Source organism: Nymphalis io, chromosome 30 (assembly GCF_905147045.1).
Source record: "Nymphalis io chromosome 30, ilAglIoxx1.1, whole genome shotgun sequence".
Taxonomy (NCBI): Eukaryota; Metazoa; Arthropoda; class Insecta; order Lepidoptera; family Nymphalidae; genus Nymphalis; species Nymphalis io.
In genome coordinates this window covers 3,086,596-3,106,794 of record NC_065917.1, presented here as the reverse complement: position 1 = coordinate 3,106,794, position 20,199 = coordinate 3,086,596, and the positions used below count along the sequence as shown (strand labels likewise).

At 35.3% G+C, this 20,199-nt stretch overlaps 1 protein-coding gene across 10 annotated transcripts in view; it reads right to left on the bottom strand.

The window, feature by feature from the left end:
• Positions 1-20,199, bottom strand: part of LOC126779883 (la-related protein 1B) — a 91,986-nt gene that overhangs the window by 38,886 nt on the left and 32,901 nt on the right. The window lies entirely within an intron of this gene.

Genomic DNA, 20,199 nt, shown 5'->3' with positions numbered 1-20,199 from the left:
ATTACGAAGGTCGCGTTACTCGAATGAATGTCGATTGTGTATCAGATATCACTCACCTTTCACATTCGATATATTTTATTTTCGTTTACGTCTCATTTATCGAGAGTTATATGTGTTTATATTTTATATAATATTATTTTCACGTTATGTAAAATATACTAGATAATTAATTAAATAAGTATATATTTTATAGATGTCAATACTTATTTTATTTCCGTAATATTGAAGAACTAAATATTTCAAGGCAAGCAAAACCGATTTCGACATAATTCGGTTTGGTTATATCTTGAAATATAAGCTACATATTATGTTACGGTTTTTAATATGATGTGACAAAATTACATCACATTAAAAACTAGTTCATTATAAATCGACTACTTGGGCTATTGTGTATGAACAAATTCGTAACTCATCGTAGGAAACGGTCGTGAAATGTCAGATGGTGATATGCGACATTGACCGTTATAATGATAGAATTACAAGAATACACGCGTCAAAATAGTATATCACCATAAGTCGGTTCGCGTGTGAGCTCTGTGACGAGTGAGCTTTTAAATGGGTTGACATAAAATGGCACTACTGGCAATGAAGAATAATCGCTGTATATTGAAAAAAAAACGAGTAAACCTTTGCGGCTTTACATATAAATGTTAGAGCCGAGATGGCAAAGTGGTAAGAACATGTGAATCTTAACCGATGATCGTGGGTTCAAACCCGGGCAAGCACCACTGAATTTTCATGTGCTTAATTTGTGATTATAATTCATCTCGTGCTTTACGGCGAAGGAAAACATCGTGAGAAAACCTACATGTGTCTAATTTCACTGAAATTCTGCCACATGTGTATTCCACCAACCCGCATTGGAGCAGCGTGGTGGAATAAGCTCCAAACCTTCTCCTCAAAAAGAGGAGAAGAGGCCTTTAGCCCAGCTGTGGGACATTCACAGGCGGTTACGGTATATAAATATTGTTTAGGAGATGATTAGTCGAACATTGCTATCTTTTTCTTTCAAATCTCAAATGAATGATGATGAGGAGAGAGGAGAGAAATTAATATTACTGTGTATCAATCATTTCTATATTAGGTTGTCTTGGTTGTTTTTTTAGAATATAATAACAATAATAAAACTGATATTTATTGCATTCAATATTTTGAACACTAGTTACTTTTAGATAATTATTACTACAAGTATGCACTTATACGATAGATGTTATATGTATATTTATATACATTATTAAGATATAATACATATATATAAATTAGACACATTTTGAAAAGTAGTTCATAAATAAGTAACAAAATGTAAGACGAAGAAAAAACGATTATATTAAAATTGATTTATTTTTAGTTCCATTTATATATTCATTTTAACGAATTGTGACAGATTATCCTTAATATATATATAAAGTGGTGGTGGTCATATATATGACCACCACCACTTTATATATGTATTATATATATATATATAATACATATATAAAGTCACCACCACCACCACTCCCACCGTGGATTGGTAGTTACGTTTATTAGTTACCTTTTATCGTGGTTTTATCTTAAAATAGTCTTTATATAATATTTCGAGCGAGAAAGTTACATAAGGTCATCATTGAAATGTTATTCTGTGAGATCTCACGACTTATCTCAATACGCTATTATGATGCGTGTATTCTTTAAATAATATAATAATTATAGTCAATGCATGTTCTCACATATAATATGCTCTGCGATAAGTTTAGTTTATTCATAAAGAACAGCTGTACGGTATTATCGACGTCAATTATGTATTCGAAAATGACTCAGAATACCTGTATGTTGGTCACGGTTAAGCCACTGAGCCAATTTGTCGAAATTTGGTCTGAAGGGAGCTTGAATACACAGGAATGACCATTTATATATCTAAAACCTCGCCCTCACCCCTGTTAGGGAAAGCCCTGGCTATCGCACGGGGATAATAAGGGTCTTACTAAAAGGTTTGTATCGTAATACATATATAAACCATTGGTTTACGCGGCGAGCAAGGCAATCTTCGACATTGTCATATCGGACAATTTGCATCTGATCCTTCCTCATGAATAACGCCGTCCATTTTTGAAAACAGCATGAAAATCCGTTTCGTATTAATATTTATATTTAATATTTTATGCAAGTGTCACAGTCAAAGTTAAGTTAGATAATGAAATGTTTATGTGTAACTATCACCGTATTGAATCAATTGTCATGGTCCGTTTTTTAAATATTATAACGAACACTAGTTTCAATTCGCAACAACAACAGCTTGTGGAGGGGTGCTTGCTGATATTAAATCAGGGCGTAAGCTATCTGTATTCTAAATTTCACCCAAAACCTCGTCTATATAATCTCAAACTCTCACGTTTATAATATCAATAGGTTTATAAAGAATACTTTAAAAATAAATAAACTTAATCGTTTTTAATATTATACAAGAACCACTGCTATTTCAACTCTGATTTAATGTAATGTTCTAGTATGTAACAGTACATTTCAAGAGCCCTCAATCGACTATCATATATAGTTCCATTCCTCTCAAATATCAATTAACAAATATCCTCAAGACAAACTTAGTTAGGAATTTAATCACATCACACCAATTCCTAAACAATTGTTACGTTTACTTACAACTTTGAACAAAACCTATGCAATTGAAAAACATTAAATTACTATTCATCGATAATTTATTTATCGTGAAACGCATGTTTCGTTAGTTTACGATACCAAAAACATTTTTAACCATTTTTAATAAAAAAACAAACTCAGTATGAAACGTAGAAATCATCTGTACTTCGAGGAAATATAGATATAACAATATAAAAATTAACAATATTAAAAGTGGAGATTAATTTTATATTATTTCAGTAGTTTAAGAGATTATGCCAGACAAATTTTTCACAAATGCACGATAAGGTTAGAGATTAGATATGAAATAATACAGACCGATTACTAAGTCTATTTATATAGATAAATATACATAAATATGTTTTGTAAATCATAACTGAAAAAAAATACTAATTTAATATACATAAAACTGTTTATATAAGAAGCCGCGATTCGCAGCTTTAAATTTAGACTTTTGACGTGTCAAACATGAATTTTATGTTCTTTAAACTATATATATATATATGTATTTCAGCTACTTGATAAGTTGTATACCTAATCACAAATATCAAATGAATATGGTTTAATAATATTATATTTACGCTTAATTTAACAAACCGATACGCATAACCGCAAAACACATTTTAATTTCGATTTGAAATACTCGTTTCTTTACGCCAACGACAAATCGAATTAAAATCGATTAGAACGAACGAACACAGAAACGAAAAGAGCACAATAATTAAAAAAAAAAAAAGTAATCCAACCATTGGTAGGGGACATCTCGGTTTTTAAAAATCGCCCCACGTGACGAGCAAAGGAGGGGACAACAACAGGCGTACGTATTATAATTTGTAACCTACAATGTGACACGTGCTAAATATATTAACCGACGAAATTTAAATGACATTGTATCGCGATATATTCCGATACCGTGTATCGATGCTTTTAATGTTATCAACATAATAGCCTTGGTCGTATCACGGAGAGCACGTTTAATTATTAGGTTATATCATTACTAAAGAGTTCTATGCAATCATACTAAGAAATTTTCGCCATTTACTTGGTGGTAGGGCTTTGTAAGTGCATCTGGGGAGGTACCACCCACACATTACACATTCTACCACCTAAATGTAAAAGTCGCAGGTTCAATCCTGACCACTTTTGTAAAAATAATAAAATGTCGATTAAATAAATAAAATAGATTTTGACTTAAAATATTTACACTTCTATAATGTCTGTTACGCTTTCACGGCTAAACCACTACGCGATTGTGATGAAATTTGGTATGTAGCAATCTTGAACCCTAGACATTAACACCTTACGACACAGACCCCCCCCCCGCCCTAAACCGCGGGGTAAAGCTAGTTTAAAATAAAATAATAAACAAATTTATTTTTGATTTAATAAACAAAAAACAGAAATAAAACGATGCTGCAAAAAGTGGGAGTAAAAACTAAACTTTTTAGGGTGACAGCACTTACGCTTGTGTCGCGGATACACGTGTTCAATGCTCGAATAATCGATATTGATTTGAACTTAAATCGTATAACTGTTCGTTCCTACTTCATACTGGTGAAATTCATATGAAGTAATCGTAACAGCCGATGAATGTCCCACCGCTGGGCTAAGGCCTCCTCTCCTTTATTTGAGAAGAAGGTTTTGGAGCTTATTCCACAACGCTGCGCCAATGCGGATTGGTGGAATACACATGTGGTAGAATTTCGGTGAAATCAGACACATGCAGGTTTCCTCACGATGTTTTCCTTCACCGTAAGCACGAGTTGAATTATAATCAAAAATTAAGCACATGAAAATTCAGCGGTGCTTGCCCGGGTTCGAACCCACGATCATCGGTTAAGATTCAAGCGTTCTTACCACTGGACCATCTCGGCTCCTTTATGAAGTAAGTAATTTTTTAGATTTACTTGAAACCTGAAATTATATTTTGAAAAGGATTTGCGTACAATGTATATACATCGTGAGTAGGTAGGTAATGGTTTTCGCCCACGGCTTCACCTTCCACCTATGTCCTTCTTGTAATTACATACAAGTAAATCTTGTAAATACACCAGTTTAGTGTTTTTGCCGTGAAAGCGTATCAGGCAGAGAGTTTCGCGTTTATAATATTAGTGTGTCCCGTTATTAAACATCATTAATGGTCACACTATCTGAACGGGATAAGCCTTAACAGAATCGAATGTTTTTATAGCGTTTTCAATGTGTTTGACGATTCATGCACGAGTGGTTATCAAAACATTTAACCGACATCGATCAAAACAAAGTACGAGCATCAAACAACTCATATATTATAAGATGATATTTGTGTTTATAAATTGAAGACTTACTGGTGATAAGGCTTTGTGCAAGCTCGTCTGGGTACGTACCACCCACTCATCAGATATTCTACCTCAAAACAGCAGTACTTGGTATTGTTGTGTTACGATTTGAAGGGTGAGTGAGCCAGTGTAGTTAAAGGCACAAGGGACATTAACATTTCTTACAACGCCAATGTCTATGGGCGTTGGCGACTACTTACCATCAGGTGGCCCATATGCTCGCCCGCCTACCATTTCTTATAAAATAAAAGACCAGCAAATAAATCAGGGCTTCGAGAAACCCCTCCAACTTCCTGTGGAAAATAACGCACGATGGAAAAGTTTGTAGCGTTTGTTTTTAATTAGTTTAAGTATATTTAAATATGATATGATTTCTATTAGTGTTGTATAGTTCGCCTTTTATAATTACATAAACAATAATAATAATGTCCTCCAGACCGATTTCGGCCACGGCGGCCAATCTCAAGAGAGATTAGCCAACTGCGCAGGAGATATTATAGTGCACAAGTGTGTGCGCAAACACAGGTGCACTCTCTATTCCCTAACTCTCATACTATGATGGGACGGCAATCCGACACGTCGGATTCGGATTGCCGTCCGGTCCGGTCGTGTCGTAAGAACGCGTGAATCTTAACCGATGATCGTGGATTCAAACCAGGGCAAGCACCACTTGATTTTCATTTGCTTAATTTGTGATTATAATTCATCTCGTGCTATACGGTGAAGGAAAACATCGTAAGGAAACCTGCATGTGCCTAATTTCACTGAAATTCTGCCACATGTGTATTCCAACAAACCGCATTGGAGCAGCGTGCTGGAATAAGCTCCGAACCTTCTCCTCCAAAAGAGAGAGGAGGCCTTAGCCCAGCAGTGGGACATTCACAGGCTGTTACTGTACTGTATACATTCTTATTTATTACATAACGTAATTTTGCTCGTTATCGCTTGCCAATTAAGAAGTTGGATTAATCGTTTATTTATAGTCCACGATAAGGTTAAGACAAACTGATTGATAACAAAGTCGTTAATTATTGATTCTGATAACGAACTAAAGTTACACAGGATAGGTACAAAGTAGTACACAATTAGCCTTTTCTTTATCGCTGGAAAAACACTTTTACCCCACGGTTAAAAGTGTGGGGGGGAGGTATGTGGGAGTTGCCGTTTTCCAAGACAACCAGTGTGCCCGAACATCGGAATACCCACTAAAATATCAGTGGTACCCTCGCCATCTCTTCGGAGGCGTCACGGAATCGCTTGTTAATACTACCGCGTAGTACACATAGCTTATTCCAACCACAGGATGAGTGAAGACGAACAAACAAGTTTCACCTTGAAATGACGCGACGCCATTGGTCGAGATCTAAATAATCTGTGATATTCATTGCGGATTCGCGAATGACGTTTTGAATGTCTACGAAGTTGCTATCGGAACTTTGTAAGTAAAATTAGTGTATATAAGTGGTTAAGTGTAATAGTGTTGTGTTATATATAGAGATGTATTAATCGAGAACTGTTTGTAGTGCGTAATACAGCAGAGTTATTAGCGAATCGCATGGAATATGTAAATATAAGGTTTATTTATGTTTACTTCTGCTATTAGAATAGGTTATAAATCGAATATTTATGGTTAATTTGCAGTTTTTTTTAATTTATTGAAATAGATTGACAGGTTGGCGAATCAAATGGATCATATCTGATAAGTGGTCTCGACTGCAAGTAATCTCAATCCCTTACATCGATTATGCGCCACTAAACTTGGGAACTAAGATGTAATGTCCTTTATGAATATAGTTACAGTATTTCACTCACCATTCACACCGAAAAGAACAATAGAAAGTATTGCTTTGAAAATCTTATGAATGAGAGGTACAAGACGAGCTTGCACGAAGCCCTACCACAAAGTGGTAATACCCGTTCTGATCCATCGTATTACTTATCGTACTAAAAACGCATGACGGCATTCTTAATTAATGACACTACGATAACACGATATGTAAAGCTAAGTTTGACATGGACTTACCTTATCTATTTCTAATTAATATCTATCTACATATAATATTATAAACCTGTAATAATATTGAAAGCAATTGCTAGAACCGCAAACTATTCCAGACAAACTTTGATCCACAACAAAGGATCTAATCCAAATTCACAACAATGCACATTCCTTTTTAATAAACACGCTGGTAAACACCCTTACGCATTTCAAACGCATGAAGTGGGAGTGGTTTTTAATCTGTGTCGAAATAATAAACAACTATAATAATAGTAATAATATCCCGGGACAGTATCCACACTCGGCCATCTGATCCCAAACTAAGCAGAGCTCGTACTATGGAAACCAGACAACTGATATACTACATATACTACTTTTCTTTTGTAAATACATACTTATATAGATAATTACACCCAGACTCAGGACGAACGGACATGTTCATGCACACAAATATCAAAGATTTGAAACGAATAAAAAAGTTCTATATATATATATAGAAGCACACCTTATCAAAGGCCTTTCAAACATCGATAATACTAAAGATTCAACTTTTATTTCCTGATCGATTGCAATCAATAAATGATTAGTCCAAGGTCGATAGAAATTTAGTATATATATATACTTTTATTGAGACTATCAAATTGACTAATATAAGGCCGCAGATACCGTTAGTTAAACAATGCTATGTCTTCTTCTTTCGTATGTGAAATCAATGAAGACGGAAAGAGAGAAATCGGTGATTAAAACGAAGTAAATAAGGCCGCATGTCAATTAAAATCAACGTACCGCTGCTTGCTTTACAATTACTAATTAGAATGTTTTTAATTATTTACGTAAACATTACATCATTTACACAAAAACAAAATATGTTGAAATATATCTAATTATCCTGTTTTATTGTAAATCGCTTCAGAACTTTTATTTATAGATAGGACTTTCTCTAGGCTCATCTGGGTAGCACCTACCAGACGTTCCTCTCGAGACGACATCACATTTCTATGCTTTTTCTAATTACAAGGCAAAAATGAATTTAACAGTGAACGATTTTGATTTTAACTAAATTATGATAATGACATTGTATTTTAACTAAAATATGATAATGACTGAATTACGAAACAAATAGATGTATTAAGTATGGATGACATGCGACAGGAGATGTTTTTTCGCGAACACAAAATGTAGTAAGCGCCAAAAGCTCTTTTTCGTCATTACAATGAAACCAAAAGGAATTTACCAAAAATCTCTAACATCAGCTCTAGATTAATCGTAAATACAATCAATTAACGCGTTTTTGTCTCAATAACCTTTAAGATTACGAGTATAAAGTAAAATTACTGGCTCGTTAGTCTAGTGGTTTGTGTAAGGCCGCAGACCCGGAAGGCCTGGGTTCAATTCAGGTCGGGCCGATAAAAAGTTATTGGATTTTTCTGTCAGAAAATTCTCAGTAGCAGCCCGGAGTCAGGAAGTGTGTCCACTCCCGTTCCTCGGAAAGCACATAAAGCCGTTGGTCCTGCGCCTGAACTATTTCCGGTCGTGTCGGATTGCCGTCCAATCGGATTATGAGAGTTAAGGAATAGAGAGTGCACCTGTGTTTGCACACACACTCGTGCACTATAATATCTCCTGCGTAGTTGGCTAATATCTCTTAAGATTGACCGCCGTGGCCGAAATCGGTCTGAAGGACATTATTAATTAAAATAACGTAAAAAATTAAGAGACATTTCCACGTCAAACTATATTTTTTAAGATAAAATCTTAACAGACATTAGCATATTTTTATATATCTCGTCTTGTTCTAGATTATTCACATTGATATTATATTTAAATCCTAATTTTATATCGAAGTCAATTTCTTATAGCTTTAAACAGACACTGAACACTAATTATAATAATTTGAATATTAAAATAAATGTCTCTTAAATTATATATCTGGTTACATAGAACAGTAAAAATGAAAAGATCACAAAAATATAATAATAATAATATCCTGGAACATTATTCACACACGGCCATCTGATCCCAAACTAAGCAGAGCTCGTACTATGGAAACCAGACAACTGATATACTACATATACTACTTTTCTTTTGTAAAATACATACTTATATAGATAATTACACCCAGACTCAGGACGAACAGACATGTTCATGCACACAAATGTCTGTACTGGGTGGGAAGCGAACCGACAACCTTCGGCGTGAAAGGCAAGTATCTACCAACCGACGACAACAACTAAACTATTGCACACTGAAAAGGGTTCCACAGGGTTCAACTCTTGTTCACGTTATGTTCCACACATGTTCATTTAACACAGGTATGCGCTCTCACGGCGAAAAAGTCAACATTTTCCCCTCTTCCCTCCCTCTGTGGTACTCCGCTGGTGATGCAAAGCAAAATCGCCATGCTGGGGATTGACGTTCGCTGCGACCTTAGTCCAAGGGATTACATCGAGGCTGTTATAAAAACAGCTTCACGGAAACTCGGAGTTCTGAACAAGGTGCGGCGCTTTTTCACGCCACAACAACTGTGCCTGCTGTACAAAACACAGGTACGGTCTTGCGTGGAATATTGCTCGCACCTTTGGGATGGCTCCGCTAAGTACCTACTTGAGGCCTTGGACCGGTTGCAGCGACGTGCCGTACGCATTATTGGCGACGTAAAGGTCACAAACACCCTTGAACCTTTACAATTGCGTCGTGAGATAGCAGCACTGAGCGCTTTCTATCGACTGTATCACGGCGAGTGCTCTGAGGAATTATTCTCTCTAATTCCTGCTTCCCCCTTCCTTCTTAAGTCCACGCGAGCTGGTTCTCGATGTCACCGCCTTACTGTGACATCAATTCCATCGCGAACAAAGAAATTTGGCAACTCCTTTCTTTGTCGCACTTCCAAAAAATGGAATTCCCCACCAGCTCACGTGTTCCCCTCCTCTTACAACCCGGGTTCCTTCAAACGAGGCGTGAAGAGGCATCTTGCGGGCCGGCAAGGCGATGGCGGCTAGTGCAGAACGTTTTTCCCGTCTGTACTGGCCGTCGTCGCGTTTGGACTCTACTACCACTTACCATCAGGTGGAGTAGAGTCATTTGCCCTCCCGGCGAATATAAAAAAAAAAAAAATTTAAATACCAAGTATATAAATGATGATATAAGTGTATGTACGGTAATCGCAGAATGGGTAATCAAATTACTCCACATTCCAGTCTTTCATAGTATCTTGGGCCCAACATGACAAAGGCTTTTTCGCAAACACCGAATGTAGTAAACGCCAAAAGCGGATTAATGGATTACAAAACATATATAAAAATGCCGCTATTTTTACACATCAAAATGTAATTTTCAGTTTATTTAAGTTTCCGGTGTTCAACTTGCTTAATACCAAATTTTATCATTTTGACATTTGCATTGTGAGAAATGTTAACCATCGCTTACATCGCCAATGCGCCATCAACCTTGGGAACTAAGATGTTATGTCCCTTGTGCCTGTAATTACACTGGCTTATTCACCCTTCAAACCGGAACACGACAATACCAAGTACTGCTGTTTCGCGGTAGAATATCTGATGAGTGGGTGGTATCTACCTAGACGAGCTTGCACATAACTCTACCACCAGTAAACCTATATTGGACCTTTTAGCACTGAATGAATTAATTATAAACGGTTGTGTCACTGTTTAACTATTTTGACATTCTCTGAAAAATTAATAAGCAGCTTTTCATTGACAATGATAATTAATTTAACAAAAAATATTATTTATTCTTCAAATAAATACAACGAATAAAGATAAAAAAACCTTATTTTTACATATTCCACGCGATTCGCTAATACCTCTGCTGTATTACGCACTACGAACAGTTCTCGATTAATACATCTCTATATATAACACAACACTATTACACTTAACCACTTATATACACTTTAATTTAACTTACAAAGTTCCGATAACAACTTCGCTGACTTTCAAAACCTTACCAATTTTATTTATTTATTATATAAAATAAAAAAATCTTTAGAAATGGTTTAATATTTAACCTACGCTAATTAAAATATGAAGTGAAAGAGGCTAGTATATAATAAAAAAAAAATTTAACTCCACGGCGGGGAATCGAACCCCGGTCTCCCGCGTGACAGGCTGGGATACTTACCACTATACTACCGAGGATGTAATCATTAAGTTGAATTTAGTCTACAGTTGCTACTGACATACAATTAATTTACAATCATTCAGGTATTTGATATGAATTGCAATAATTTCATTCAACAATTCGGGTGGTGACTGTCACATACTATGCCAATTGACGCCATTCTCTTAAGTCAAAACAAAGTATACTCTTTCATGATAATAAAAACTTTTTATTTTATTATTATTTAATTATATTTTAATAAATTATCTAAATCGATATTTAGAAGTAATTTTTTTGTACGTTATTGGATAACAAACGGTCAATAAAACACCTTAACACTACACACATTGTACCTTCATGTTTCACGTTTTAAAACATTTAAGATATAATAAATAAACGGCCTATATACACGAATTAGTAATTAAATCAAAATCATTCATGTACTTAATGAAAACATCTTCTTAATTGAAGTATATGAATTTTAAATAGCTGGAACATTAGACAAATTAATTAATTTATTAATGTTATGTATATATAAGCGAAATATCACTCATCACGAGATCTCCTAAACTATCCGCCCGATTGACTTGAAATTTGTCAAAGTTACTCCGTCTCCAACGTAGACGCTCCCAAAGAACGGATTTTACGCAAATCCCATTCAAAATACGTTTCTCTTCTTATCTACCCGAAGCGAAGCGAAAGCGAAGCCGGGAAAATTAGCTAGTCTTGTATATAATCTTCTTCACAAAATCAATCTTATTCGAAGCGATAACAATCCGTACCGTAACAGCCTGTGAACGTCCCACTGCTGGGCTAAAGGCCTCCTCTTCTCTTTTTGAGGAGGAGGTTTTTGTCACGTGTGTGGCTGAATTCCACTGAAATTAGACACATGCAGGTTTCCTCACGATGTTTTCCTTCACCGTAAAGCACGATATAAATTATAATCACAAATTAAGCACATGAAAATTCAGCGGCGCTTGCCCGGGTTCGAACCCACGATCATCGGTTAAGATTCACACGTTGTTACCATCTCGGTACTTAAGTACCGATAACAATCGAATGTTTTCAACTATACCATGTATTATAAAAGACATTGTCGTACAAATACACTGTGAACATTAGTTATGTATTATATTAAAACGTTTATATGTTAAGGTCTTATACATATCACGATTTGAACTAAATACTGTTACAAAACATAACGGATTGTGTCAAACATATTGCTTTATATATATACTTTTTATATATACTTTACTCGTGTTTAAGTTATTCGTTTATATATGTTCGTTTCTTAAACTTACTTCAAGTTTAAGAAAGGCTTTAAGATAGATTAAGTTTGTTCCGATTGGAAAACTCAGTGTTGCTGTCCATGACTTTAATCTTAAATTATATATATATATATATATATAATCATTTGTCCTGTCCGGCTATCGACGCTGACCTAAAACTACAGAGTACAGAAAAGTGAAATTTTGAATAAAAGTACATTTTATCACGTAAACATTCGATAAGAAAGGATTTTCTACAATTTCAACTTGAAAGCGATTATTTTGTATGAATTTTAAACAACAAAGTTTACAAAGTTAACAGAACAAGCAATTACTCGATATAATAAAATTTCTTTAGTATACCTATAATATTTAGATATTAACAGAGAAATCATAAAAAAAAAATATATTAATAAGCGCACAAGAAACTGAAATAAAACGCCTAAAATGCTAAAAATTACAGAAACGATTACGCGTCAAAGAATTTGCATTTCAATTCGATCTTGATTTCTCATATCATTTCTCCAAACGTCATACATAAAAAAAAAAAACAAATCATTGCTCTTGAAATCTACCGTAACCGTAGCAGCCTGTGAATGTCTCACTCTGACTCACTCGCTGGGCTAAAAGCCTCCTCTTCTCTTTTTGAGGAGAAGGTTTTGTCACACGTGTGGCTGAATTCCAGTGAAATTAGACACATTCAGGTTTCCTAACGACGTTTATGAGTTATAATCACAAATTAAGCACATGAAAATTCAGTGGTGCTTTGCCCGGGTTTGAACCCACGATCATTGGTTCTTACCACTGGGACATCTCGGCTCTTGAAATCTGCATTTGTAAAAAGTAATATAATTCCTCTGTACTTCAATGTTATAAAGCCATATAAAAATCGATATTTAGATTGTTCTTATTGAAATAACACTTGGGTGTCCCTCAAGGTTCTCGACTCGGTCCGCTACTTTTCAAATAAGTTATCGTTAACGATTTTAACGATGAATTAAATGTGACCGTAAATATATAACATTTTATTATTATAACGTGCTATTGAGTAAAATATAACGCTTTTATAGCTTTATTTTAATATACTAATGTTAAAAACTCGAGCGATTGTTCGTTTGATTATTACGCTTACAGATATTTTTTTATTGTATATTAGGTTGAGGAGCATATGGGCCACTTGATGGTAAGTGGTCACCAACGCCTATAGACATAGCCGTAGTATCGTAACAGCCTGTGAATGTCCCACTGCTGGGCTAAGGCCTCCTCTCCTTTTTTAAGAAGGTTTTGGAGCTTATTCCACCACGCTGCTCCAGTGCGGTGTGGTGGAATACACATGTGGCAGAATTTCAGTGAAATTAGACATGCAGGTTTCCTCACGATGTTTTCCTTCACCGTAAAGCACGAGATGAATTATAATTACAAATTAAGCACATGAAAATTCAGCGGTGCTTGCCCGGGCTTGAACCCACGATCATCGGTTAAGATTCTGCGTTCTTACCACTGGGCCATCTCGGCTTTTAGCTGTAGTAAGAAATGTTAGCCATCGCTTACATCGCCAATGCGCCACCAATTTGGAAACTAAGATGTTATGTCCCTTGTGCCTGTAATTACACTGCCTCACTCACCATTCAAACCGGAACACAACAATACCAAGTACTGCTATTTTGCGGTTTACTATCTGATAACCTGGGTGGTACCGTACCTACCACCATTCTAATCTTAATAGATATTTACTACTCAATGGATCATCATTAAATTTTGCATACACGTTATCAGGGATACAAAAACCACAAAAGGTACCCTAAAAACCCTTTTTCTCCCCTCCTCACACAGGCAAAGTCGCGGTCGGAAACAAGTAATTTATAACACACATATAACATAAACACGTGATTGAGAATAACATACCTTTATTGTTTTACAAGCACATTTAACAATGTATTATGTATTTATTGAACATTATCGGCATGTGAAGTCTTATTTACATAAAATTTAAATAATATAGACTGTATATAAGAACGATTACTGGATAATACATGAATAAATTTAAATTCCATGGTCACGTTATGAATATTTGGATTCGTTTCAGCCGATTATTAATTCATTTAACATTTCTAGGTGGACTCGCAAATAGGACACTTGATGGTAAACGGTCGCCATCGCTAACAGACATTTGTATTATATGGAATTACTTTAAATCTTACCCAATCTCGCTCGTGTCACGCAAGTCGTCATCTATTTTTTGTCATTGAAAATTATTGTCACAAAAACGGATTTGAAACAGGTATGAGACGAATTTTACATATATTTAAAAATTTAATTAGGATCAAAGGTCAAATGGCATCTTTAATGAGTATATAAAGAAAAATATATAATATGCGGCGTTTATAAAGAATGTCGTAACAATGTAATTACCACTTCAGGATGAATATATTGAAAGAACAAGTTTTTTTTTATGGTATTAGGTAGGTGGACAGATGATACCTGATAGTAAGCGATCATGGTAACCTACAAACTTTGACATTGTAAGAAATGATCACCATTTCTCCAATCGCCAATGCACCACTTGAATTGGGAACTAAGATGTTATGTCCCTTGTGCCTGCAGTTACACTGTCTCACTCACCCTTCAAATCGGAACACAACACTCAGTATTGCCGTTTGACGGTAGAATGTATGATGTGACTTACAAAACCCAACACCACCAAGTAAACACTCATCGGATTGCTGATCACGGTTGCGTTATATCAGAAAGTTATAAGCGACATTGACTATAATAATTATAAGATTTAAATGACACACGTATCAAAATAGCGTAACATCGTAAATCGATTTACGACATATCACGAGTGAGGAACGATGTTAGTTCATAAAGACACAAGAACACTAGAATCAACATCAATGTGCGATCATCTAATCTCAATGTATATTTATGTATATTGTTATATACCTTTGTCTATAGTCTATATATAATAAGCACAGTTCTCCTTTCCTAACGTAGACGCTCACTAAGAACGGATTTCACGCAAACCCTATCCATAATACATTTTTCTCCTTATCTACCCGTGCGAAGACCGGACAATAAGGTAATCAATATAGCTTTAATGACGTTGTCCGAATACGCGGGACACGCGTGCCGTGACATTTAACCTGTCTAATCGTTTCTTGATATAACCGATTTCGAAGTCATCTGATTTTTCGTCCCGCGTAAATATAAGCAGACGCAACGCCGTATACAATCAAACAAAGACTCAACCATAAAAACAATATCCATTCTATAGTACAATATTGTAAGTTCGAAAGTAACGTCAGTTACGCTTTCACGGCTAAACAATTGAACCGATTTTGATAAAATTCGCTGTGAAGCTTGAATCCCATTGGAAGACACTACTTTTTGAAATCCAACACCTTCTAACCCCTCAAACTCGTTGTCTAAAACCGCAAAGTGAACTATAATTATCGATTGCATTATAAAAACAATTACATAACAAATGAACACCAAAAGATATATACAAAACAGCGAATCGGCTATTAGAACGAGAAACGTAAATCCAACTATTATAATAATCCGAATGAAAAATTTAATATTATAGAATCCATCGATTAAGACGTGAAAACAGAAAAAAATAACAGCTCGTCACGAGGACATCCTTGAAGACGATCAAATGTGACATTGTATATTCATTATTTACTAGCGAAAACCGGGGCTTCGACACCGTGGAATTCATTTTGCGAACGAAAATCCTTCGAAATCTACCATTTTATCGTACACGAATATAAAATATTAGTTATTCCTCGGCTTCGCCCGCGTGTAACCAATACGCTGTTAACTATAAAAAAATGCCTATGTCCTTCATTGAAGCTCAAGTCTTCATACCAAAAATTTTATCAAAATCAATTCAGTGGTTACTTTTGCATTTATATCATTATACCATAGTTTTGTTAAAAATTATTATTTTGATTTTGGTAAAACGGAAATGACCTTATGAACTAAAAAGGTTATTTTGATATACACAGACATACATTTCGATAACATTTATCTGTATACATTCGCTCGATCAGCTCCAACGTCCAAAACCAGTTCGTCCGGCTCGTGGCACTTGCTCAACATGGTTAAGTAATGGCATTTATATACGATCTGATACGCAAGAGCGGAAAACGAAACGAAAAAATGTAACACTTGAAAATATAATATAAGTTATATATAATAATAATATCCTGGGACAATTTTCACACTCGCCATCTGATCCCAAATTAAGCTTGTACAGAGCTGGTACTATGGAAACCAGACAACTGATATACTACATATACTACTTTTCTTTTGTAAATACATACTTATATAGATTTTTACACCCAGACTCAGGATAAACAGACATGTTCATGCAAACAAATGTCTTCATCAAATCCACAACTTTCGGCGTGAAAGGCAATCTACGAACCACGCCAACTCGTCAAATATCAAGGGACATAGTATCTTATTACCCAATGTTGGTGGCGCATTGGGCATATTTGAGATTGATAATATTCCTAGCAGTGCCAACGTTTATGGTGACCAATTTCAGTATGTGACCAATTCGACAATGTAGACACCAAATTTGAAATTAAAAAATAATATCGGAACAAATATTATAAATACAAATATGGTATGATTTGTCAAAGTGTAATCACGTTGTCACGGGTGCATAAAGGACATATAACACCAGCCAAAAGGTCACGAGCGAAAACCAGTAATAAATAAAGAGAAAGTAGATATCAATACGTATAATTAAAGTTTAATACTAAAAAAATATGGCGCAATGTCGTTATTGAATGACCTGAACGTAGCGACAAACGTGAACGGGTCCCAATCGCTAACAGACAACTGCTAACGTTAGTACAGTAACAGCCTGTGAATGTTCCTCTGCTGGGCTAAGGCCTCTCCTCTCTCTTTTTGAGGTGTGGAGCTTAATCCATTACGCTGCTCCAATGCGGGTTGGTGGAATACACATGTGGCTGAATTTCAGTGAAATTAGACGCATCTAATTTATGTATTTTTTACCTAATAAAGTCAAAGTCAAAAATCTGCATGTGTCTAATTTCATTGCGTTGTGGAATAAGTTCCAAACCTCAAAAGGGAGAGGAGGCCTTAGCCCAGCAGTGGGACATTAACAGACTGTTACTGTATCTTACAATTATTACATATTTTATAGCAAAATTTTTAATTACCTTGGATTACATTAATGCAATTTTCGTAAGGATCTTTAACTTTTTAATAGTAAAATTCGGCTTATATATAGTTTTTGAGTTAATCCATTACAAACATACATACAATAAATCAAATCTCATCTCTTTATAATATTAGTTTAAACTAGCGCTAAGCGTCCAATATATATACAGCCTCGATCATTCGAGAGGTTTAAATTATATGTATATTGCGCAATATAAAAGCAATGAATAATTTTAAAACGAATTGGATGTGTGTTACGAAATAATTACGAAATTATCTGATACCGAGCGAAATGAGTGATTTTTTTTTAAATTTTTTTACTACGAAATATATTAAAAGGTCTTATGTTACATACATTAAACGCTTTGCTATGTATAATTATACACATAAAAGGTCAACATGTCTCGAAAGCTTCAATAGCGCAATGGTTTTCGAAACGTGTCGTTGCGATGTAGAAGTCGTAGGTTCGATACTGTCTCGGGATATTGTCGTCAAAAAATATCTTTACACAATAAAAAAGACGAATTAACTGTTCGAAAAGTAACATTAGAAAAAAAAAAATTGCGAATCCCATTTTTATGGGATTCACTGACATTCCTATTAACCCCCTTCAATTATACGTGTGCCAGGACAAACCCAGGACCCAGGACATCCCAAGGGATTAGACGGCTATTCAATAAGAAAAAACTCGAGACCCACCGCAGAAAACGCTCTTGAAACGTCAGAAAGTGATATGCGATATTGACCGTTATAATCATAACATTACAAGAATACACGCGTCAAAATAGTATATCAACATAAGTTTTCAACATTTCAGGAAGAGTAATGAAATGAGTTCTTACTGAATAACACAGCTGGATCGAACCAGCGATACCAACCATAGAGCTATTGAGGTAAACTTGATATTATCAAATCATTGCTATTCTATGAGAATTCACTTCGAATCTCACTCGAGAATTTTGGAACACTAATCTTACAACAGTTTCTCTAAAACGTCTTCCCGTTCTGATATCTCGAACCAGACGAATCCAAAGTTCGATCACAATAAATATGTTTATCTTACATTAAGATAAACAGTTATATACGTTCACGAAACCGAAACTACATTTAATTTAAAAATAAAAATAAAAAAACCGACAAGCGTGCCAAAAACATACGCAATAAATATAAAACTACCATTTTCTAAACAACAATAATATATTTTTAAAACGAATACAGACGAAACGATATTTATAATATTATATATATAGTATAATTTTCGGCCGAGACTTTGTGTTTGAGGATTGCGTGGGTGTTAGATACCAACTTGCAAGTGGACCACCTCACGGTGGACATTGGCGATGTTAATATCAACAGTTCCTTACATAGCTTACATAGCCAATGCGCCACCAACCTTGGGAACTAAGATGTTACGTCCCGTGTGCCCGTTTTTGATACACCGTGTAACAAACAAACCCACTTCCGCGTTTATAACATTAGTTAGAATACAATTCGTACAGCTCACCATTATTTTAACAGTGACAGCCTGTGAATGTCCCGCTGCTGGGCTAAGGTCTCCTCTCCCTTTTTGAGGAGAAGGTTTGGAGCTTATTCCACCACGCTGCTCCAATGCGGGTTGGTGAAATCATTATTTTAAAGTATACCGAAATTAATATAAATAAAGATTTTCTTTATCAATGTTTCCAATACTACTTTATACTTTATTGTACACCACAAAGAGAAGAAAAAAAAATACAAAACATGGATGCAGCCTAAATAAAAGTAATATACAATTTTGGCGCCTTTATCGGTACATAGCGATCTCGTCCAGGCAACCAACGGAAAGGGTACCGCTGGTTTTTTAGTGGGTATTCCGATGTTCGGGGCGCACTCGGCGCCTTGGACACCGGCGAGCTCCACAGACCTCCCCACTGTTCCCGTGGGGGAAACGCGTAAGGCGTTTTTCCAGCGTTAAAAAAAAGGTGGTGCACAATAAATAAGATAAATTTAATTTATGGTTAAACAAAATACAAATCAATATTATAAATGCAAAAGTACGTTCATTAGTTTCTTTGTTACGCCCTCACGTCTCAACTACTCATCTTGAATCGTTACTTTCATATTATATAGCTATGTTTTTTATTTTCTTTGTTGTTGTTATATTTGTATGTATGTATATTTTTGATTATAAATTATCGCCCTTACGAATTTCCGCTTACCCTAAAGGTTGACTGGTAGAGAATGCCTTTAGGCATTAAGTGCGCCTTTTGTCGTACTAACAATGTGGTGGGCAAAAAAGTTTTTAAATAAATATATAAATATCAGGGCAATAGAAAAGACATTGGAACCATAACAACCCCCTCCACACACACGCACACACACACACACACACACAAACACATACACACACACAATATTATTGTGAACTGTATATGTGTAAGCAATATGAGTGTTAGATGTATTGTCTAGTATTGATAATATTGGGTTTAGTAGTTAGCTATCCCGCAGATTCTGGAGGTTCAAACCCTTCAAGGATAAATCACTAAACCGATTTTGATGAAATTTATGTATGAAGCAAGCTTGAATCACAATCGTGAACGTAGCCTACGTTTTTACATAGCGTCCGCCCCTCTTCACGTACTACGCAGGCGATTACTAATAACATATAAAATTCAATACA